The following is a 23,977-nucleotide window of genomic DNA, read 5'->3' as shown; positions in this document are numbered from 1 at the left end:
TCCTCCTACTCCACCCACTCATGTCACTTCCCCTTCTTTGTCCACACCCACCATCCAGCCAGCACGGAATAGCTGGGGAGGGTCATCCTTCAAACATGTTAATAGAGAATTGTCCAATTGGCAATTAGCCTCACGTGCTCCATTATCCAAGTCCATTTGCTCAGTTCTAGCCCTTTACTGCTGATAGTGATTTTCCCTTCTGCTTTTCTTGTGACTTTGAATATCCATGGGCTTCCCAGATAAATTGAGGCTAAGTGAGTCCTGTCTCAGAACGTCTATACTTGGCTATCAGAAGGCACCTGGAGATCAACCCATTTAGCAAAGAGCATCAAGAAACTCCTCCCTCCTCCATCCAGGGCAGCACATTTTGGGAGAGCAATGGTGTGGTATGTCTATGTTCCCCACGCCCCCAGTCCCATACCCCACACAGTCCTATAAATATAGAAGGATTTTAATAAGTGATTTTTAAAAGACTAATTGAATTAGAGCTGGAAGGGTCCTTGGAGATCAATGAGTACGACCTGCTCTTTTTTAGAGAGGAGAAAACTCATATCTTTCCAAGGTCACACAGCTATTAAGTGACAGAGACCAGCTTCAGATCCAAGTCTACAGGATTCTATTTGGTTGATGACTTATGACTCCATAGACACTGAAAAATAAAAGAGTAAAATTTTTAAAAGTCAGATTTCCCTAAAAACCAGTCAATTAATCTGTATTTATTGAGCACCTACTGTATATCAGGGACTGGTAATACAAGGAAAAACAAAGAAATAATCCTTAATCACAGGAAGTTTTTTTTTTTTTTTTTATTCATTTTTCCAAATTATCCCCTCCCTCCCTCCACTCCCTCCCCCCAATGACAGGCAATCCCATACATTGTACATGTGTTACAATATAACCTAGATACAATATATGTGTGTAAATCCTATTTTTTTGTTGCACATTAAGTATTAGCTTCCGAAGGTGTAAGTAACCTGGGTAGATAGACAGTAGTGCTAACAATTTACATTCGCTTCCCAGTGTTCCTTCTCTGGGTGTAGTTGTTTCTGTCCATCGTTGATCAACTGGAAGTGAGTTGGATCTTCTTTATGTTGAAGATATCCACTTCCATCAGAATACATCCTCATACAGTGTTGTTGTTGAAGTGTATAGTGATCTTCTGGTTCTATTCATTTCACTCAGCATCAGTTCATGCAAGACTCTCCAAACCTCTCTGTATTCATCCTGCTGGTCATTTCTTACAGAGCAATAATATTCCATAACCTTCATACAGGAAGCTTTTGACAACCAGTACATATATAATACAAAATAATAGACAATTATTAAGCCCTTACACCATGTTAGGCAAAATATGCTAGTGCCAGAATACATACATATATGTAGGCATATATATATATATATAATTCATATAAATATACATTCTATATTACTCATGGTATCTAAGTACATATTCATCATATAATTTATTATATATTATATTAAATATATTACATTATTATATATTATAGTCTATGTTACATTATTATATAATATGATATATTAAATATTATAAATATCAAGATAAATGATTTATAAATGAAAGTTAATTTCAAGGTAATATGGGAAGAAGCATGTTAACAGGTAGGGGGAATCAATAAAGCACTGCCTTCATGCAGAAATGCTGCTGGAACAACCTTTTAAAAGAAGCCAGAAACAGTAGGAGACAGAGGTGAGAAGGCAGGGAGGATGGTGTGGTGAGGAGAGAGGGAGCATCGTTTGTGAGGAGCCAAGAGAAGACCTTTTGGATCATCAGAGAGTTCAGGAAAGACAGATTGGGGCCAGTTCCCTAGATGCTCTGATGATTGTTTGAATCCAAGACCAAGAGCCGGACTCCTGTCTTTGTTCAGAGGGTCAGGGCTCGTCAGTGCCTCCCAAGGCTTGGGGCCAATCATGGCCTAAGTGCAGTAGAGAGGAGAGAGATCCCTTCTGGGGAGAGTGGGAAGACCATTAACTTTGGGCAGCAAGGTGCACAGTGAACAGAATGCAAACCTGAAGTCAGGAAGACCTGAGTTCAAATCTGGTTTCAGTCAAACTGGGTAACAAACTAGGCAAGTCACTTACTTTCTTCCTATCTCAGTTCCCTCCTCTGTAAACTGGAAATCATAAATAGCTTCTACCTACCAAGATTGGTGTGAGGATCAAATGAGATAATAATTGGAAAATGCTTAGAATGGTGTCTAGGATACAGTAGACGTTTAATAAATGCTGTTTTTTTTTTTCTTTAGAAAACTTCCTTCTGCTTTTGAAACATTGTTTCCCTTCAAAGAAAGAACCCTGATTTTCTAGGGTGTCTTTTAGCTGTAGAATTATTGCTTTCAAGTCATTTATGAATGCATGAACTCGAGATTATTAGAATTGGAGCAATGCAGGGCACTGGTCTAGGTGCTACACAGGAACCCAGTCCTCGAGCTGCTTCTATTCTGCATGGAAAATAAAACAGATTGTTATTATATGACTTCAGAAGGATGTGGGCTCTTGGCTGGGCAGGCAGCATTGAAGAGAGCTTAGAAGGTCCCAACAGGAGGACATGGGCTCTGAATTGGATAATCAGCATTGAAGAGAGCTTAGATGGCTGCAGGGGGGACCATGGGCTCTGGTCTGGACAGACAGAATTAAAGAGAGCTTAGATGGCTGCAAAAAGATTCCTGTGAGTGGGGACACATCCTGATGGCCTTTGAAGAGGAAGTTGGGAGGAGACAGAGGGTTTTGGTGGCTTAAGTTAAGACCTAGAGGCCAAAGCACAAAGCTGGGCTCAGGATTGTTGAATTCCGGGAAATCTCAACCAGTGCAGGGGTTTCAAGCAGAGAGATAATACTAGGGAAAAGTGGGATTTGAAAGCTAAGTGAAGGAATCCATAGAATCAGAATTTGGAGTTAAAAGAGCCCTCACAAGGCATCTAGTCTACCCCCTCAGGGTAGGACACTGAGGCCCAAAACCTAAAGGGATAGTCCCTACAGTTGTCTCAAATGTTCTAGACAAATCCCAGCCCCAGGTGCACCCAAGGGAACGAGATCCCGTCATCCCAAAGGCAAGCTTTCAGGTTTAGTTATATTAAATTTCATTTTACTGGATTTGAGCCAATATTCAAGATGATCAGAGTGCTTTTGAAGCCAGTCATTCCAATTGCTGGTAATCCCTACTCACCACTTTCCCATTATCTGAAAATGTAATGAGCACCAGTGCCTTTATCAGTCATTGAGAAAATGTGCTCCCCAGAGCCAAGATCAGGGGACTTCACCACAGACCTGCCTCCAGGAATGATTTGACTTTTGGGTTAGACCATTCACCAGGTCCAGCTGTCCTGTTATCTATCCCACCTCCCTCCAACAAAGGCCAAATTCTTTCCCAAGTACACAGAGCATCCTGCCTCTCGGAAAGGGTCAGGGGATGATGTGGAGTCGCTAGAAGGACAGGACAGAATAACCTTGAGAAATCTATCCCACACTGCCTGACTATGAAGAAGGATATGGGCTGGTAGAGAACAGTATGGACCAAATGGAGGTTAGGAATAGATTGGGAACTAAAAAATTATTGGGTATATAGCAGCAATGGGATCAATGAGGCAGCCAAACCCCATTCACAGCCCTTTCCTCCCCCTGCTTCTCCATCCCAGGGGAGGGTCTTTCCTTCCAATCCAGAAGAGTGGAAGTTACTCATTTCCTTGCACTTACTACTGCCATCCATTTGCAGCTGGTAATTAGAGGCTTTGTTCCTTTAATTGCTTACCCACGGTTACCACACTGAAGCTGCTATTAAAACCTGATGATCATTTAGCACGAGTTTGGTTACTCGTGACTGTGGACCATAAAATTGACAAAGAAAATCCAGCCACCCAAAGATTGGATTTTCCTCCAGAAAGGGCTGGCAGGGAGGGTGAGCCACCGAGAGAAAGAGAAACAGAGGCAGTCAGAGATAAAGACAGAGTTTCTGCCATTCTTTGGTCATACATTTGAACCCAAGATTGCTTTTATGAACTTAGAGAGATAAAGAGATTTAAAAGAGCCCTTCAATATAAGGGCTGATGGTGATGGTGGAGATGGTTGTGGAGGTTGTTAATGTAGTGGTGATGGCTGCAGTTCTTTTTTTTTTTTTTTAATTTTATTTATTTATTTTTCCCTGAGGCTGGGGTTAAGTGACTTGCCCAGGGTCACACAGCTAGGAAGTGCTAAGTGTCTGAGACCAGATTTGAACTCAGGTCCTCCTGAATTCAGGGCTGGTGCTCTATCCACTGCGCCACCTAGCTGCCCCTGATGGCTGCAGTTCTTGTGGATGGTGTGGTTGTGGTTGTGGTGGATGTCACTGTAATTGTTTCACCTGAGGGCGTCTTGGTAGTAAGGAGGCAGAAACTACTGAAGCTGGGGGTCACCTTGTCAAATACTGGGGACCCTGTACTTAGTGTTTCTGGGGGCCTTTTCCTCAAACCCCTCCCAAGTTCCCTCCAGGAACTAGATGAGGATTTTTCCCTCACCACTGAGTGGTCACTTCCCTCCCTTCATCTTCCTGAGCATGATACTTCATCTTGTAGTTCCCTCCCTAACCCCAATGTCATCCCCCAGATCCAAGCTGTGACCAAGGACTGTCCAATTTACCTCTGTAGCATCCCTCCGATATTTTTCCTTCTCTCCTCTCATACTCTCCCCACTCTGGTCCAGACTCTCATCCTCTCACACCTTGATAGTGATGGTTGTTATAGCTATTGGAGAGGAGAGGTAAGGGTCTGCCTACCTTAAGTCTCTCCCCTTTCCAATCCATCCTTCTTTTAGCCAATAAAGTGATTTTCTAAAGCTCGGGTCTGATCATGTCAAACCCCTACTTAATAAGCCTCCAGGATCAAATACAAAGTGCTCTGTTTGGCATTTGAAGCCCCTTTTAACTTCTCCTCCTACTCTCCAATCTTCCTACACCCTATTTTTCCAGTCGTTGATCCAAAGACATCAGTCCTCCTAGCTGTCTCATGAACAAGACGCTCCATCTCTTGGCTCTGATCATTTTCTCCTGCTGTCCCCCCTACCTGAGATACTCCCCTCCTCATCTTTGCCTCCCAGCTTCCTCTAAATCTCAGCTAAAGAACCAGGGAGGGAGAAACATTCTGTTTTCTCCAGATTGATAGTGGTGGACTACAGGTGTGGAATGAGGCATACCTTCTCAGCCATGGTCCATGTGTGGGTTGGTTTTTCCTAAGTATGTATAGAATAAAATAAAAATAAGGATACAACTTAAATTAAGGGCTGCAGGCAGCTAAAAATAGTTCAGTGAATAGAGCAATGGGCTTAAAATCAGGAAGACCTGAGTTCAAAACTGGTCTCAGATACTTAATTCTGTTTGCCTCAGTTTCCTCATCTGCAAAAATGGAGAAGGAAATGGTGAACCACTCCAGTATCTCAGTCAAAAAAACCTCAAATGGAGTCACAAAGAGTCAGACTCAACAATAAAACAAATTAAGGGCAAAGGACTGATGATGAAACATACTTTCCTCATCTCAGGAGAGTCATGATGAATTTCAGGAATGAAATAAAGCATACCTTCTCAGTCATGGTGCAGGACTGGGTCTATTTTATTTCTTATACAAGGAAGGATGAAGGGCAGGACAGTGTATATGAGTGGTATTAACAGTACAAAAGCATCAATAAGCCTTTTATTATTGTTATTTTTTTTTTTAAGAAAAAAGTCCAATTAGGAGGCTATTTACGGGTCTCTGAAGTAAGGTGGTGGCTCTGGGAATGAACAGAAGGGGACATGTTTGAGAGGTATTATAGAGAAATAAATGGCAGAACGTGGTCATGGATATGTGGTGGAATAAGAGAGGGGAACCAAGGATAACACTGTGGTGGACAGTTGAGCAGCTAAAAGACTGATGACTCCTTTAAGAGGAATAGGTATGTGTGGGAAGGTAGGTTTGAGAGGAAAGATGCTGAAGGCCATTGTGGAGATGTTGGCTTTGGGATGGCTCAATAACTCCATTTTGAAATGTCCAATGATAATGTAAAGCCGGAGAGACTGAGCAAGATAGAGATTAGAGGACAATTTAATAATTTATTAGATGGAGAGATTTACTGGGACCAGATGGATCCATGGTTGGTTCCAGGGCTGATTGAGATTATCTCCAAGAGTCCAGCAGGGAATGTCAGATACAAGACTCTTTTATGGGGTAACAAGAACAGTGACATAAGGGGGAGGTACCTGGATGGCGAAGTCCTAATGGAGGGAGGAACCTAGGATGAGGATGACATAATGGAGGGAGGTACTGGAGAGGCTCCTGATATTCTAAAGATGTCTAAAAGGGATAAAGACCTTTATCCCATCAAACATTAAGAGGGAATGATTATAGCCTAAGGTCTAATATAGAAGACCTTTACCCTAACATTAAGAGGGAATGGTTATAACCTGAGGCCGAGTAACTGAACAGGACAATTAGGGAAACTAGGTCAGGACATTAAAAGAGAACTGTGGCACTACTATAACACAGCCTTAGACTCTTGAGAGTCTAATCCTTCTGAAGACCAGGCTTTCATATTCTCAGAGAAAGCTCTCACAGCCAGACCCCGCCTCCATTCTTTCAATGGTTCCTCCTCTACCATGGACTCAAGGTCCTCCCTCATCCTGGATGTCCTCCTCTGGACATTCAATGACCTTTTTAAACAGTGTCACTCAGAGCCACCCACCCCTTCCGTTCATTTCCTTAGTTCAAGGCCCATAAATAGCCTCCTAATTGGATATACAGCCTCCAGTCTCTCCCCATTGTAATCCACTCTCCATTCCATACAGTAGGTACTTAATAAGTGCTTGGTGACTAGTTGACTAATTTGTTCTGTTTGTTGACAGAGATCAGAGAGGCAGCCTGGACCGAACCTGATGCCAGGACCATCATTATCTTATTCCTGGAACTTTGCCTCCCTTCTCTCCATCCAGCCCAAAATTGCATTAGCTTTGCGGTGGCCACGTCACCCTGCTGTCTCAGTTCACATCCACAAGTCTCTTTCACACAACATGCTGTTCCATCGTTGCCCTCTCCCCTCTCCACCCCGTACTTGTGAAGTTGATTTGTTGAGCCTAAGAGTAAGACTTTTTACGTTGATAACTCTTGTGGTTCATCTTATGAGCACCATCCATTGTCCTACCTGCCAAAATGGCTTTGATGCCTGATCCTGTCCTCCTGCAAGCCAGCCAGGAATCCCCCCTAGAGCTAATGCCCTGGTGAGCATTACAACTGTGCCTTAGTCCTTGGTATAAATGTTAAACTGAGCTGTGTAAAGGTTTCAGGAGGACTAGCATCTCTAGTGGGAAAGCTTCCAAGCTCTTTACAGGGCTGCTCATATTTTTTTTTCATATTTTTTTTCTCTTTTGGCCAATGATAAATATGGAAATATGTTTAAAATGATAGGCACATGTAGCCTATATCAAATTGTCTACTATCTTAGGGTAGAGAGTGATACTGGATGGAGGAGATAATTTGAAACTCAAATTTTTTTAAATGAATATTAAAATTTGTCTTTATGTGTAATGAGAAAAAATAAAATGCTATTTTAAAAAGACACCATTTTGGAGGGACATAGAAATGAAGTGGAAATCCAGTATTTAAAACAAAAGCCAAAAACATATGCTACAGGTTGTCTCCAAAGCTCCACATTCCATTTCCTACCTCCCCATGCCTGGACTGGAGCCATTAAGGGTCCTAATACTCAGCACAGACATCACTTCCTCCAAGATGCCTTCTCTATTCCACTATCTCCTTCTTCTCCACTATCAACTTCTTCAAGTCGCCTTTTCGTTTCTTTACTGTGTACTAGTTCTGTCTCTCTAGTGGCTGTTATATCCTTGAGGGTAAAAATCATGTCTTATCTGCTATGTGTCTCTAGCATCTAGGACAATCCAGGTGCACATTAGATGTGTTTTTAAATGTTTGTTGGGTTGAGCTAAATTATTATTATTGCTTAACCAAAAACATTGGTAATAACTCTGTGGAGAGAGCGGGCAGTAGGGATGTCACGGACTACATTTCCCAGGACTTGGGGGCTGTAGTGAAATCACTCACTGAAGGAAAAATAAGAATCTATCTAATTCCTATGAGGTATAAGCTCATGGCCCAGGTGGATTGAGTTGTAAGGGGACTTCTGGGGAACAGAAAAAGAATAGGAGTTCATCTCTTGGGATTCTTCTTAGGAAGCCAGGGATGAGGGCTACCTGGAGATGGCCTTGACCACATGGACAGTGATTCCTGAAGCCAGCCAAAAAGGGATGTATGTGGAAGAAGGGATGCATCTAGCAGCAGGAGTAGTCTGCAAGCAGCTGTGTCAAGTCTCTCTGAGATGACTCTAAAGATCTTTCCTATCATGTATCTTAAGGGAGCTCATTTCCCAGACCACTGAGGGAAGGGATCTGAGATTATTTGCCTTAAGCAGTAGGTGTTAGAGGGAAACACTAGGCTTTTTTTTTTTTTTTTAAACATCCAGAGCTTCTCCTTGCCCAGGTCTGTGAGCACAATGAGCTCATGATCCTGAGCTAGTCCCGAGTTAGCTACTTTCCTGGTTTTCTAGAACAGGGTGGAAGTCCTTTTGCCCATCCCTCCACTCAGACCACATTCCAAAAAGATCTCCTAATCCAGCTAAATTCCTGCTAAGATTCCATCTTTGGGCATGTGACTTCCTTATCCAACAGTTTATCCATCCTCTGGATTTTGAGAGAGTGGTACCTTTTGGGAAAAGGGGGGATCAGAGATATTCTTTCTTATTTGTGGTGTGAAATCTATGGTCCATACTGAACCATTCCCATTTTGGAGACGAGGAAGATAGTGGGGGGGGGGGCCTGACTGAGAAAGTATGTGAGTCCCTGTACCTCATCCCTACCCTAGCCCATTGTTTGCATGGCTCCAAGAAGGTTACTCCTGAAAGAGATGAGGTGAGATCTTTCAAAACAGTTGTGAAAATCGAGGAAGGCTTCATCTGCTGCAGAGTTTGGGTAGGCCTGAAGGACTTTGCGGATTGAGTCAAGGGCATACTTGAGTCCCCTTCCTGCTCTCCTCCCATGACATCATTTTCTCCCTATTTCAGTCAAATATGGGCAACTTTGTACTTATTGGTCAAGTTCAATTTCTTGAATTTAGAATGTGAGACCCTCAGCCAATGAGGATGAGGGTCAGTGGTGGGAGGGAGGGGGTATTTGCATTTGGGATTAAAAGTGTCAATCCTTCCGCAGAAGGTTCTACCTCCTTTCAAGGGACCCCTTCACCCTTCTCTCAAAAAAGTATAATAAACTTTGCTTTCTTTCCAGAGATCTCTCTAGCGTTTTTTATTAAATGGTGACCCTTCACCATTTCTGAACCACACACCCCCAACCTTCTGAGGCATTCTCAACAAGGGCTGCCATGGCAGGGAATTCTTGGGCTGGAGCCAGTCCAAGTTGAACAGATCCTCATCAATATACACGTTTTCCATTGAGAGAGAGCCTGTTTGCCATTATCCCAACTTTACAAGTCCAGAACTGGAGGAAGAAGAAACCACAATGTTCTGGCTCCCACATGGCGCCCCTGAGGGTTGGGCAGGCATTTGTCAGGTTGAGTGGTTTTCCACATTGTAAAATGCACATTTTCCATGTAAATGACTCACTCTAGAGCCCAGTGAGAGCCTGCAGACTGTTCTGGGAGCTCCCCTCCCCCACCCCCTCATTTCATTTACAGTCCCAGGACCCAGATGGAGGTCCTGCCATAGTTACCAGTTACATAGTCTTCATGGACAAATGAGAGTGGCAAAGGAAACCTTAGCAAAGGAAACCTTTGCCACTCTCATTTGTCCATGGAGACTATGGCCACTGGAGCTCGTGTCTGGAAAGACTAGAAACAAACAAGGGAGGGACCCCCCTCCCAGATAGACAGTTTGGGACTCAATTCCCATATGCTAATGGCCCATCAAGGGAGTAGGGTCATGTGACAACCACGTTAGCACCCTGGATACCTTAGAATCAGTAGAAGTCAAGGGGATGAAAGCAGAATCTCTGCCACCTCACACCTCTCTTCGTCTCCCTCGCAGAGTGAGTCTGGCTAGTCTCCCTCTACCTCCTAGTCTCTCCTATAATTCTCTGTACACACCAAACGATTGGACCAGTACAGGACAGTGGGAAGGGCCATTTTCCTTTTTTTTTTAATTTTTTTTTATTAATTTTTATAATTATTACATTTTTTTGACAGTACATATGCATAGGTAATTTTTTTTTTTTTTTTTTTACAACATTATCCCTTGTACTCCCTTCTGTTCTGAATTTTTCCCCTCCTTTCCTCCACCCCCTCCCCTAGATGGCAGGCATTCCCATACATATTAAATATCTTATAGTATATCCTAGGTACAATATATATGTGCAGAACTGAATCTTGTTGTTGTTGTTGCAAAGGAAGGTTTGTATATGGAAGGTAAAAATAGTCTGGGAAGAAAAACAAAACAAAACAAAACACAAAAATGCTCACAGTTTACACTCATTTCCCAGTGTTCCTTTTCTGGATGTAGCTGATTCTGTCCATCATTGATCAATTGGAATTGGATTAGCTCTTCTCTATGTTGAAGATTTCCACGTCCATCAGAATACATCCTCATACAGTATCATTGTTGAAGTGTATAGTGATCTCCTAGTTCTGCTCATTTCACTCAGCATCAGTTCATGTAAGTCTCTCCAGGCCTCTCTGTATTCCTCCTGCTGGTCATTTCTTACAGAGCAATAATATTCCATAACCTTCATATACCATAATTTACCCACATTCTCCAATTGATGGACATCCGTTCATTTTCCAGTTTCTAGCCACTACGAAAAGATCTGCCACAAACATTTTGGCACACACAGGTCCCTTTCCCCTCTTTAGTATTTCCTTGGGATATAAGCCCAGTAGAAACACTGCTGGGTCAAAGGGTATGCACATTTTGATAACTTTTGGGGCATAATTCCAGATTGCTCTCCAGAATGGTTGGATTCTTTCACAACTCCACCAACAATGCATCAGTGTCCCAGTTTTCCCACATCCCCTCCAACATTCATCGTTATTTGTTCCTGTCATCTTAGCCAATCTGACATATGTGTAGTGGTATCTCAGAGTTGTCTTAATTTGCATTTCTCTGATCAATAGTGATTTGGAAGGAAGGGCCATTTTCCAAGCATATTCTTATAGAGTATTATCCAATCAGTAATTAGCCTCAAGTGCTCGATTGTCCAACCTCAGTGCATTGATTCAAGCGTTTCAGTCTTTTACATCTCCCACTTTCTTTTGTTTTAGAACACAGGTGGTCATACTATCCCTGACTTCTCAGAAAAGGAGGTGAAAACACCAAAAAGGAGGTGGTCATGCCATCCCTGACACCACAGAAAGGGAGATGAAAAGCATCAAAGAGAAGTGGGGATTGCTAGTGGGTTTCTGGGCTGAAGGGTCTTACTAGAAACAGGTATGTACAAACCTATCAGCAGGGGAGGTATTATACAAGCACATAGCAATAATGCATAGGCTATTAGTGATAACTCTTCACAGTCAGTGCAGGCTCAATGGGGTGTAACAAACATGAATTGTACATGCAAGTAGTGGTATAACAAACAATATAAATCAACATGGTCTTGTAAAAGATTTCCAGAAGTCCTAGAAGGAGGGTATATAAACAATAGTCACACATATGTCTTCTCCAACAGCCAAGAGATAGTCCAAAACCAATCTATTGTCCATTGCTTCATGTGTCAGGAATCCAATGATCCCCACATATATGTCTTAGGGAATCCAATGATTCCTGAGGGTTTTCAAGTCTCGCACCAGTCTTATCATGTCTCAGAGAATCCAATGATTCCTGAGGGTTTAGAAGTCCTACAACAGTCTTATCTTGTCTCAGAGAATCCAATGATTCCTGAGGGTTTTCACGTCCTACAACAGTCTTATCATGTCTCAGAAAATCCAATGATTCCTGAGAGTTTAGAAGTCCTACAACAATCTTTTCATGTCTCAGGGATTCCAATGATTCCTGAGGATTTTGAAGTCCAACAATTCTTAATGACCATGAGTCAAACGCCATAACTGCCATGCTCTTTCAGTGGTGGGCATAGTCAGTGATGGAACCACCCAATGTTTCTTGGGTCTTTGCCTTTGTTTCAAGGGTCTGCTCCATCTCTCTCCGATGGACAAGGCAAATACGGCTCTTTGACACCCATCTGATTCCTTCTTCATCTGTGGAGATACAAGTAAACCCTCTCCTCCAAGTAGATAACCTATCTGGTCTCTTCCATTCACCACTTTCTGGGTCTCTCTACATCACCTGGAGATTACCTAAAGGTAGTGGAGCTGCTCACACTGGACACTGCCCTTCTGGTGTGTTATAAAATTGTCTGCCGGAGCCACTGCATCTTCATCAAAAAAGAGCTAGATTTAAAAGTTCTCTAGGGTTACCTGTGGCTCCCCCTTTCTTTTGTTTTTGGAGGAGCATGTTAATGTCTCTGTTTCTCCTCTCTACTATTGCCTGACCTTGAGGATTAAAGGGTATGCCAGTGGTGTATAAAATCTTATACTGCACAAAAGTGTGCAAAATGTTTAGAAGTATATGCAGGTCCATTGTCTGTTTTTATTGCTTGTGGCACACCCATAATTGCAAATGTTTTTTATAAAAAATTCAGTGACTACTCAGGCTGTCTCTTTTGCTGCTGGTGTTGCAAAAGTGAATCCTGAAAAGGTGTCTACCACAATGTGGATAAAAGACAGATGACCAAAAGATTTATAATGGGTCACATCCATTTGCCAGATTTCATTAGGTCTCAAACCATGAGGGTTCTTCCCTGGAGGGAGCATAGGAGCCTGAAAAGAAATACAAGCTGTACAGGCTTTTACTATGCTCCTAGCTTCCTCTCTTATCCCAAATTGTAAACATAAAGCTCGAGCAGCCTGATGATATTTAGAATGAGATTCTTGGGTTTTCTGAAATAAAGAACTATTGGCCAACATGGTTAGAAGGCTATCTGCCTTTGAATTAGCATCAAAAAATAGGACCTGGAAGTCCACTATGTGAGTGGACATGCAAGATATAAATCTGGCCTGGATTCTTTCTCACTCGCTCTTGAAGTTCCTTAAAGAGCTGATATATATTGGAGGCTACAAATTTTATTTGGGCTGTGGCGATTCTTTATACCACACCTACTAAATAGGAGAATCAGATATTATATTTATGTCTCCTGGATAATAAGCAAGAGCTAGAATGATTGCATACAATTCATTCTGCTGAGAGGACTGAAAAGGAGTTCTGACTACTCTCTTTATAGTTAAGTCATGAGAGTATATAGCACAAATATTATGTTTGGATGCATCTGTAAAGATAGTTTGTCCTTTAAGAGGAACTTTAGAAACCTTCCAAAATCCATCGCCAATTACGTAATAGTCTGGTTATCTTTAATGGAGACCCGTGTGTAAAATTTGGAGCCATGGCTAATAAAATTTGCCACTCTGGGATGATTTCACAGCACACATTAACTTGTGTATTAGTATAAAAGGTGTATATCTTGTCAGGTCTTATCCCAGATAATTGTACTGTTTGCTTAATGGCCTTTAACAAAATTCTAGCCACAAGCACTGAGTAAGGCTTTGTTCTGGTTGTCCTGGGAGGTTCACCCACTCAATCACACTGTCTCCTTGATGAAGGACTGCTGTGGGTGCCTCTTGTGTAGCAAAAAACTGATATTTCCAAGGGTTTTTGAGTGACTCAATCACATTGGATAAAGCCAGTTCAACTTCTCTTAAAGCCTCTTGAGCTTCTTTTGTAAGCTGGAGTGGTGAATTTAAAGCACTGTCTCCCTTTAAAATGTAATATAATGGTTGCAACTGATAGGTAGTTAAGCCTAACACTGAATGCATCCATTGGATATCTCCTACTCTGTTCTTAAGGAAAGTTTCTGTATTATAAGCACCTTAGGGTATATCTCATATTTTAAATATTGAAAAGGAGCATGTCTTTGAATTTCTTCTGGAGCTATGTGCAATTTATAATTCTTTAGTGTTTCTATGGTCTTTTGTAGACACGCTTCTAACACTTGTTCCTCAGGTGCACATCCCAATATATCATCCATGTAATGTAATAACATTACTTCTGGAAATGATTTTCTTACTGGAGTAAGAGCAACAACAACATACATTTGGCACAAAGTAGGGTTATTTTTCATTCCCTGTGGCAAAACTGTCCATTCATATCTTTTATAAGGCTCAGCTAAGTTAACATTGGGCACCGAAAAGGCAAATCTTTTCATATCCTCCTTATCTAGAGGGATAGAATAGAAACAATCCTTAATGTCTATAACCCACAGAGGCCATTCTCTTGGCAACTGAGTAGGAGATGGAAGTCCAGGCTGAAGAGTTCCCATAGTTTCCATCTGTACATTTACCTTTCTTAAATCAGTCAACATCCTCCCATTTTCCAGATTTCTTTCTTACAACAAATACTGGGGAATTCCAAGGACTTAGAGAAGGTTGTAAGTGTCCTTGGTCAAGTTGCTTCTGTACTATGCCTAGTAAGGCCTGAATTTTATCGCTACCTAAGGGCCACTGTTCTATCCACACTGGTGAATCAGTTTTCCATTGGATAGGAACAGGTGAAAGTGGTGGCAGGCCTTCAACAGCAGCCCTGCCTAAAAAACCAAAGTACTCATTTTTAATCCTACTTGTTGTAAAATGTCTCTTCCCCACAGATTGATGGGGATTTTTTCAACTATAAAAGGGGTAGCACTAATTTCAGCTGCTATTGATCCTCCTATGTCAGACATGTAGGTGTCTACCTTAATTTTTGGCCAGTGACTGGGCCAGTTGGCCCCTCTAATGACTGTGTGATCTGCATCAGTCCTTCTAATGGTATGCCATTTATATAGATATATAGATATATAGATAGTGAGCATAGGTTGGTCAGTTGTTACGGCTGCTGTCCAGTATATTCCTGGATTTTGCTTCTTGGAGTCTGAAAGTGGGTGACTATCACCAGGTTGCTTATTAGGGTTCTGTATCAGTAAACCTGATGCTACTACTTCTCCTGGTTGATAAGTCACACGTTGTCTACCTGTATTCGTGACTGGGATAGTATCTACACATTCTCCAGTTTCCCACATCAGTGTATGGATGGACACTGTCTTGTAAGTACTCTCAGAAGGTGAAATGGTCAAGCCTATTGTGCCTGGAGGCAAGGTATCCATAGGCTGGAGAGGAACAGATTCACCTAAAGGGGGTATCTCAGTTGTCCCAGCTGCATACAACTCTATTCTCCCCAGTTGTAATCCCTTTCTCCCATCAGATGGCTTCCTGGCTGATTGGTCATGTCTGGGTACTGGACTTTTATGCACTCTCTGGGTGTGGCATCGGCTGCCATCATGCCCCAAGTGTTTTTTGTTTTGGGCCCTGGGGCTGGGCCCCTCATCCCGTTTCCCTGAATCATTCTGATGCTTAATGGAAGCCTCTATTGTCTTGTTCTCCCACCCTGTTTTCTCACTCTGTTTCTATGCCAACATTGAGCTTTCAGATGCTCTACTTTACCACATTGAAAGCATTGACGAGTCTCTCTAGAAGTCTTTGCCAAAAGGGACCCTGTCTTCCCATGTTGTGATCTTGACAAGTCTGCATCATAGCCTGACTATAAAAGGCATTTGTGCCCACTGTGGCACAGTGTCTTATGATCTCCTCTAAAGGAGCATCCTTGAGTAGTCCTAGTATAATCCTTCTACAAACCTCATTAGCATTTTCTTTAGCAAGTTGTCTTATCATAATGTCTGTTACTGCATTTTCACCATTAGTTCCTATGACAGCTATCTGCAAACGTGCCACAAATTCAGCAAAGTGGAAGGGCCATTTTCCAAGCATATTCTTATAGAGTATTGTCCAATCAGTAATTAGCCTCAAGTGCTCAATTGTCCGACCTCAGTGCATTGACTCAAGAGTTTCAGCCCTTACAGGGTCACATCATATATCACTGGATCTGGCACAATGGATACTCTTCCATCCCTCAAGGACCAATGGGGACAGGACCCCAACCCAAACAAACATAGTTCAAATGAAGATATTTCTTCTCTTGTTCGTATCCAGACACTGTACCCCTTCCTGCTCCCTTTTTCTCCTCTCTGGTGCTCCCCTTTGGGACTTGAGGGCACTGATGAGGTCTTTCCAAGCTGAGTTTTCCTTTTTCTACCCTTCAGCTGGCTAGCAGCTTTGTCCCAGCTCCTGATCCTTTTTCCCTTAGTCAACATTCTGCCCATCTGCAGCAAAGCTGTCTGTGGGCTCTGCTTACCCAGAGAAGCTGCCAGGAGGCCACATGACCTTCCTTGGCATTGGATTCTCAAGATATGAAGGGCATGCATATCCAGAACCAGCCGCCACCTGAAAAGTGATTCCTCTGCCTCCCAGCATTGCCCTTTAGGTCCTTAAACTATCTGTGAAGTTTGGAACTATTCTCAAAAAGTTATCAAACTGTGACTACCCTTTGACCAGCAGTGTCTCTGCTGAGCTTATATCCCAAAGAGATTTTAGAGGAGAGAAAAGGACCCACGTGTGCAAAAATGTTTGTGGCAGCCCTCTTTGTAGTGGCCAGAAACTGGAAACTGAGTGGATGTCCATCAGTTGGAGAATGGCTGAATAAATTATGGAATATGAATGTTATGGAATGTTATTGTTCTGTAAGAAATGACCAACAGGATGATTTCAGAGGCCTGGAGAAACTTACATGAACTGATGCTGAATGAAATGAGCAGGACCAGGAGGTCATTGTGCGCAGTAACAACCATATTATACAATGTACGTGACTCTTTCCGACAATGAGATGATTCGGGCCAATTCCAATAGACTTATGATGGAGAGAGCCAACTGCATCCAGAGAGAAGACTGTGGGAGCTGAATGTGGATCACAACATAACATTCTCACTCTTTGTGTTGTTGTTTGCTTGCATTTTGTTTTCTTACTCATTTTCTGTCCTTTTAAATCTGATTTTTCTTGTGCAGCAAGAGAATTGTATAAATATGTTTACATATATTGTATTTAATATAAAAATTATAAAGCTATATGTGATGGCAAGCAATCATCCACAAGCATTTATTTATTAACAACTGCTCAAGGCCAGGCATTGTACAAAGCACTGAGGGGAAAAATGCAGAAAGGAGGTAGTTCTGACCTTCAAGGAGGTTGTTGTTTGTCCTTGGTTCTTGGAGAGGCCCATGACATCAGGGACATGCAAGAGAATTGGATTTAAAGGAGGGAGGACTGTGTAAGGTCACCTGCCTCACCTTCCCCTCCAGAGGCATCTGGATCCTGTGGCCAGTAAAGTCACATGGATTATGGACTATGGAGATGCTCCTCAATGCAGTGGGAGAAAATGCATTTTTTCTCCTTGACCTTTTTAAGTTAAGGTCTTCCATGGTTATTTTCAACAATGAGGTGATTCAGACGAATTCCAATGGACTTGGGATGGGGAGAGCCATCTGCTCTGACTATGGGGCCTGAATGTGGATCACGGCATGGTATTTCCACCTTTTGTGTTGTTTGCTTGCTATTTTTTCTTTCTCATTTTTTTCTCCTTTTTGATCTGATTTCCTTGTGCGGCATGATAATTGTGGAAATATGTATAGAAGAATTGCCCAGTTTAACATAAATTGAATTGCTTGCTGTCTAGGGGAGGAGATGGGAGAAGGGAGCGAGAAAACTTTGGAACATAAGGTTTTTCAAGGGTAAATGTTGAAAACTATTTTTTGCATACATTTTAAAAATAAGAAGCTATTATTTTTTAAAAGTCTTCAACAGGTCTCAGCTGTCCCCCTCATTCAGTGATTTAGGCTAGGTAGCAATTGAGACAAAAAATCTCCTCTTTCCCCTAATTAACAAAATCTAAATAAACATTCTATCAAAGGCGATGTGTAAGATTGGCTTAGGAGGAGCACAGCCTCTAACAAGGGAGATTGATACCTGTCCTTACTTTTGAGCTTGGGGCCCCGTAAGGGGTCAGGGAGAAGGACTCCCCAGGATCTCACAATCACTAGAGGTCTAAAGCAGATCTGGTATTCAGGGCTGTCCCAAACCCGCAAACTTCAGAGTTGAAAGGACCTCAGTAGCCGTCCTATGTAGCTCATTCTGAAAAGGAAAGCCCACTTCAGTGTTTCACCCTGTACTGGAAGACCCTTTGGGACAGCTCTAATTATTAGGACCCCAAGCCTGAAGTGGTCTCTGGGCACTTGGCTTCTGGTTTTGCCTCTTGCAGGATAAGAACCATCCCACTTCTGAAGGCCAGCCTAGCCCACTCCTCACTTTCTGTAGATTAAACAAACTGCTCCTTAGACGACATGGACTCCCACTGGCTGTCTATTATTCTCCCCAGCTTAAACATGGCACCCACAACAGAACAGCTCAGTCCTCCTTCAGATGAGGTCTGAGTAGACCTGAGGGGCTGCCTGACCTCTCAGGCCCTCAGTTTTCCAGTCTGTAAAATGGAAGGATTGGGATAGATTGAGGTGGAAGCACCCCAGCCCCGGATTCAAGGTTAGGTCTTTGATCTGACTGTGGATGTGTCCAGGATGGAAAAAAAGGGACAGTGGTTTAGGGAGGAGTGGACCCAGACCCCAAGGCAGCAGCTGAGTCAGCTCCATGCCATGGTTTAATCATCACTTTCTGGAGCCAGAAGCCAGGTGCCAACCTTTCCCAAGGAAATCTGATCCTAGAAACTCACCATAAATTTCGCCTGCTCAGCCACTTGGGGCTACCTAGCGCTCCGGGTATAGGGCAGTGGTGCTGTGGAAAGCCTGTCAGCCTTCTTTGGGGAGCCGGGAGCCATTGAGGAAAGGATACAGAACCTGAAGGAAGGGGCCACGGCAGCTCCCCTGTTTTCCCAGCCAAAGGATCGTTTGGCTCCTCATGCATGTCATTCCTGGATCTCAGGGGAACAGCGAAGATCTGAGAAGCAGGAAAACACTCAATGCTGATCAATACACTGATTAATAAGCATTTTTAGGTGTCTACTATGGGCTGGGTCCTGCTTTGGGGGTGCAGCAAATCCCCCATGGACTACTCATGTTCTCTCAGGGGACAACACGAGGTAGACCCATAGAGAGAGAACCCCTAGCTCTGCTGATTAACTGATACAGGGAACTCCCAATTTGTATTTTTGGTTTGCTGCCTAGAGAAGTGAGAAATACAAAGATTGCCTGTAGGACCAAAACCCACAGCTTCCCAGCTCTGTGGCAGGCTCTCTATCCCTGGACCACACTGCCTCTGTGACAAAATATAGAGATAAACATCCAAGGCTGTTGGGAAAGATGGAGGATGTCAGCCCTGGGAGTAGGACAATGGGGACATTAGGAAAGGATTTACGGCAAAGGGAGTGTCTGAGCTGAGTTTTAAAGAAAGTAAAGAAGGTTTCCAGCCTCCCAAAGGCACAATGATAATAGATGGGGCATCAGGGGGAACAGCCAGTTTCTCCTGGCCTGAGAGTGCCAAAAAGGCAACCCTCGGGAATCAGGAGAATCTATTGAGAGGGAAAAGCGAGTTCTTTGTTTAGGAAAATGACTGGCTTGAGAAAGGGGAGGCCTTTGAGGCAGGAAGATCAATGGGAGGCTGCTGTGGCCTTCAGGTGAGAAGGAATAATGGCAGGTACCTGAAGGTGACGGGGTGAGCTTGGAGGAGCAGTTGCATAGGAGGCAACCTAGTACAAGCTCAGACAGTACTGTTGTTGCCGTGTACAACGATCTCCTGGTTCTGCTCATTTCACTCAGCATCAGTTGATTTAAGTCTCTCCAGGCCTCTCTGTATTCCTCCTGCTGGTCATTTCTTACAGAGCAATAATATTCCATAGCCTTCATATACCACAACTTATTCAGCCATTCTCCAATGATGACCATTCACTCAGTTTCCAGTTTCTGGCCACTACAAAAATTTGCTGCCTCCGGGGTGGCACCCTTGCCCAGCCCCGTGGGGGAGCATTGGGTAAATACCTCCGTGGCCCACAGGGTGGACGTCCCCAGCCTACCTCCCCTGGAAGGTGAGCACACAGGCTGCCCCCAGGTAGATCTTGCCTCCCCGGGGAAGGGGGATGTCACATCCCACCAGGTGAGTGGGCAATGAGTGGGCGGTGCCCAAGGGCACTGGCCGCTGGCCTGCCCCTCACAACTGAGCCAGCGTTTCCCTAGCCTTCTCCCCGATGCCCGTGCCCAGGGCCGCCCCGAGTGGGCACGGGGAGGCCGGCGGCAGCTGCCGGGGTAGCTCTGAGCGCATGTCGGTCCGGAGGCCTCCCTCACCGGGGAAGAGGCCGCATTCCCAGAGAAAGGAGCGCCAGTCCTGGGAGAGGCACTGCTCCTGCGGCCTGGGCCAGGCCGGAGACGGGAGCCCTGCGGGAGAGCCTCGGGCCTGCGGCACCCCGTCCCGTCTGGGGGCAGTGCAGCTCCCGCGCGGGAGAGGGGGAGAGACGCACCGCGGCCGGGGACTCGGTCTGGAAGCCTCCGTGGGGAGACCCGGAGAGGGGACAGACAGACAGACCAGCAGGCAGATTGGTAAAGTAAGCAGGAACAGAGTAAAACTGACTGGAATGTGGCTGTGAGCAGAACCCTTGGCTTTGGGGAGATGATTGAGATAGGTAAACAGAGGAGGTGGAAAGAGATAAGGCAGAGGGGGAGATAGCTGAGGGGCGGGAGGCCCAGATTCATGGCACTGACCAGAGACAGAGATAAAGCACTGACCAGATCCCGCCCCGGGCCGGCCGGGACGCTCCCCACACACACACCGGTCACTCCGGTCCTCCACAAGCCCCCGGGAGGAGAGAGGAGCAGGGGCCCCTGCGGCCGGGGAGGAGGTGTCCTCCCGCGTGCACCGAGGCAGGAGTGACGGCCCAGCTGGGGGTGGCCCAGGGAGGGGGTCCCCAGGGAAGAGCGGGGGCCTCCCAGTGCGGAGACGGGAAGGTAAATTCCAGAGAGCAGAGTCAGGGACCAGACACTGACTCTTACCTCCTGCCCACCCAACAGATCGTTGGCTCTCTCCCCCCGTTTCTTCATCGGTAAAAATGGTGTTGGGGGAGGCGGAAGAGCAAGGAAGAGGAATGTTCCAGTGCTAAGACACCCAGTCTCAACACGTGTGATGTGACCCAGCGAGCTCCGAGACGGCTTCTTCCCTCACTGCTTTTTTTTTTAATAAAGTTTTTTATTTTCAAAACTTGGGCAAAGGTAGTTTTCAACAGTCTCTCTCGCAAAACCTTGTGTTCCAGATTTTTCTCCCTCCCACCTCCTCCCTTAGACAGCGAGTGACCCAGTCTATGTGTCTTACGGACACCGTCACCCTGGCAGCCTTTCCCCTTCTGTCTATCAGAAGTGAGAGCGCTGGGCAGGTGGGCAGAACTGGGCGGGACTTCCGGTCACAGCTGGGTCATGGCGAAACCCCATCGTGGCCCACACGGAGCCCTGCCCCTCCTGCCCCTGCGCGGCCAGAGCAGCCCCTTTTAGGCCGTCCCGTGTCCCCTTCCCCTGCTTCACTGACCCCCGTCGAGACCCACCATTTCTGTGCACTGATGGGCCCACTTCTCCCTCCACCCCTTTCCCACAGCCTTTTAAAAATGTTTATTTTTCCTTTTATGAAGGCTTTTTGTTCTCATTTTGTTTGTATGTGGGGGAGAACCATGGAGGGCTCTGAGAGGGCCCCGACTTCCATCCCTTCATTTAACAGGCGGAGAAGCCGAGGCACGGGCAGAGGAGTGGGCTTGTGTGGCTGAGAGAGAGTTTCGGGGAGGCCTTGCTGACTCGTGCAGGGGGTGCTCTCATCTGCCCAGAATCCCCCAGCTGGGAGGACTCCACCTTGGGGGAAGGAGGGGAGGCAGGTCCAGGGAGGAAGTGGGCCTGCATCCCGGCCTCCTTGTAGGGCTTCTCCAGTGCCACGTCACCATAGGCCCTCTGGGCACACTGCTGTAGGCCAAGAGCTCCACCTAGCGGGGGACTTGCCCAGAGCCAGGGCCTTGAATAGTCATCATCGGGTTACTTGCCATCCAGGGGAGGAAGTGGGGAAAAGGGAGGGAAACATTTGCTACGTTGCAAGGATCAATGTTGAAAAATTACCCACGCATGTTTTGAAAATAAAAAGCTGTAATAAAAATAATAAAAGAAAAAAGAAGATTCATTGTGCTTTCAGAAAATAATGGATGGGCAGCTCATCGGTGTCTCCATACAGTTCATGCGCGGGACCACCTGTGCCAAGGACTTCTTCAGGGCTCCTCCTCCCTCCTGGCAGCTGCCCTCCTCCCCCCTTTTTTTTTCCCTGAGGTTGGGGTTAAGTGACTTGTCCAGGGTCACACAGCCAGGAAGTATTAAGTGTCTGAGGCCAGATTTGAACTCGGGTCCTCCTGGATTCAGGGCCGGTGCTCTACCCACTGCCCCATGTAGCTTCTTTCCCCCTTTTTTCTTGAGGACAGTCCTCCAACAAATCCTCTTCCTCAGGAAGCTTCCCTGCCGTCGCCGCTCATTTCCTAGACCTCCTCCTTTCCTGGGCATCAGTGCCCTGACCGTGTCTCATTGCTGGTGAGGAAGGAGAACAGCATAGTCACACACCCCTCCCCCCGTGGGAGTCTTAGAACGAGTGCTCCTTGAGGGAGGATGGCTTGGTTTCCGTCTGGGTATCACTGCACCAGCACCGGTAAGAACTTAACAAATGCTTCCTCTCTCCCCCAGCACCTGGCAGTTCTGGGTATGCGTTAGGGCATTGGTGTGGGAACACCCCTACAGAACTGCAGGGCTAGGGGGCTGCTGGTGGCGCAGTGGGTAGAGCACCAGCCCTGAATTCAGGAGGACCCGAGTTCAAATCTGGTCTCAGACACTTCCTAGCTGTGTGACCCTGGGCAAGTCACTTAACCCCGGCCTCAGGGAGAAAAAAAAAGAAATGCAGGGCTAGAGATTCAATTAGAAAACGATAATATTCAAACACTTTTGGAAGGCGGGATCATTGGAATCTGTGTTGGCCCTCAGGCAGACTCTAAAGTGGGGTGTTCTGGACGCCTTGGGCACAGGCTGGTGAAGAGCCCCAGAAAACCCTTTTTAGAATCATATTCCATTAAATGCATAGAGTAAAATACACAGGATTACAAAGTAAATCTGTCACATTAGAATAGTTACCAATCCGTTTTTAAAACAAGTTCACAGACCCACGGCTAAGAACTCCAGGTCTAGAAGATGGGTCCTGTGAGCAACATGGAAGGAAACATCATTACTTAATTTATTAAATCAGGTCCAAGCCAATAAATAGGGTAAGGGAATTTTATGGGGAATGTGGCCACACGTCCCCAGGTCTCCTCCTTGTATTTTCTCTCTTTCTGCAGGAGCTTCCCAGTGTGAAAGTCCCATAAGCTTCTTCATGACAGGAATTATTTTTTTTAGATGCCTGGTGCCTAATATAGAGTTTGGTATACAGTAAGCACTTCATAGCTGCTTGTTTTTTGCATGAAACTAAGTTGCTTCCGTGCTACAGGTGGGACAACTTGGATAAATTCTTCCTTTCCAGATCTGGATATAAGTTGTGGCATTCCAAAGGGAAAGCGTGCTAAACTAGAAGTCAGCCCCCATGGGGTTGTGGGTCTCTGGAGCTGACTTGATTTGGAAGTTCGAGGTTTTTTAAAGAAATTAGTAATTTGGAATGAAAGCATGAGATCTAGCAAGATGCAGTCTACCAGCCAATCAATAAACAAGCCTTAAGTGCCTACTGTATACCAGGAATGGTGCTAAGGCCAGCTCTGCCAGCCGGGGACAGGGGTGAGGGTCTCGGACCTGGGCCTCCAAGCTCACATGGGAAGTCTCACAGGTTCTAGGAGAGAGCAGGCACCCGTGTCTGATCTACTCAGCCCTGGCAACCTCAGCCGTGGGAAGGTGTCTCCTAATCCCGAGCCAGAAAGACAGAGGTTCAGAGGAGACTGAGTTTGGGGAAATCGTTCTGTTTTTGACGTGTTAAATTGAGATGCTTTG

The 23,977-nt window shown here is 44.9% G+C and overlaps 1 long non-coding RNA gene across 1 annotated transcript; it reads left to right on the top strand.

Annotated features, from left to right (window-relative positions):
• The first annotated feature begins 20,278 nt into the window (after window positions 1-20,278).
• On the top strand, window positions 20,279-21,191 carry LOC141546939 (uncharacterized). The gene is made up of 2 exons (XR_012483466.1): window positions 20,279-20,541; window positions 21,005-21,191. It is a non-coding gene; the product is annotated as an uncharacterized LOC141546939 (long non-coding RNA).
• Window positions 21,192-23,977: the final 2,786 nt, after the last annotated feature.

This window comes from Sminthopsis crassicaudata, chromosome 6 (genome assembly GCF_048593235.1).
Source record: "Sminthopsis crassicaudata isolate SCR6 chromosome 6, ASM4859323v1, whole genome shotgun sequence".
Taxonomy (NCBI): Eukaryota; Metazoa; Chordata; class Mammalia; order Dasyuromorphia; family Dasyuridae; genus Sminthopsis; species Sminthopsis crassicaudata.
This window is presented reverse-complemented; position numbering and strand designations above follow the sequence as displayed.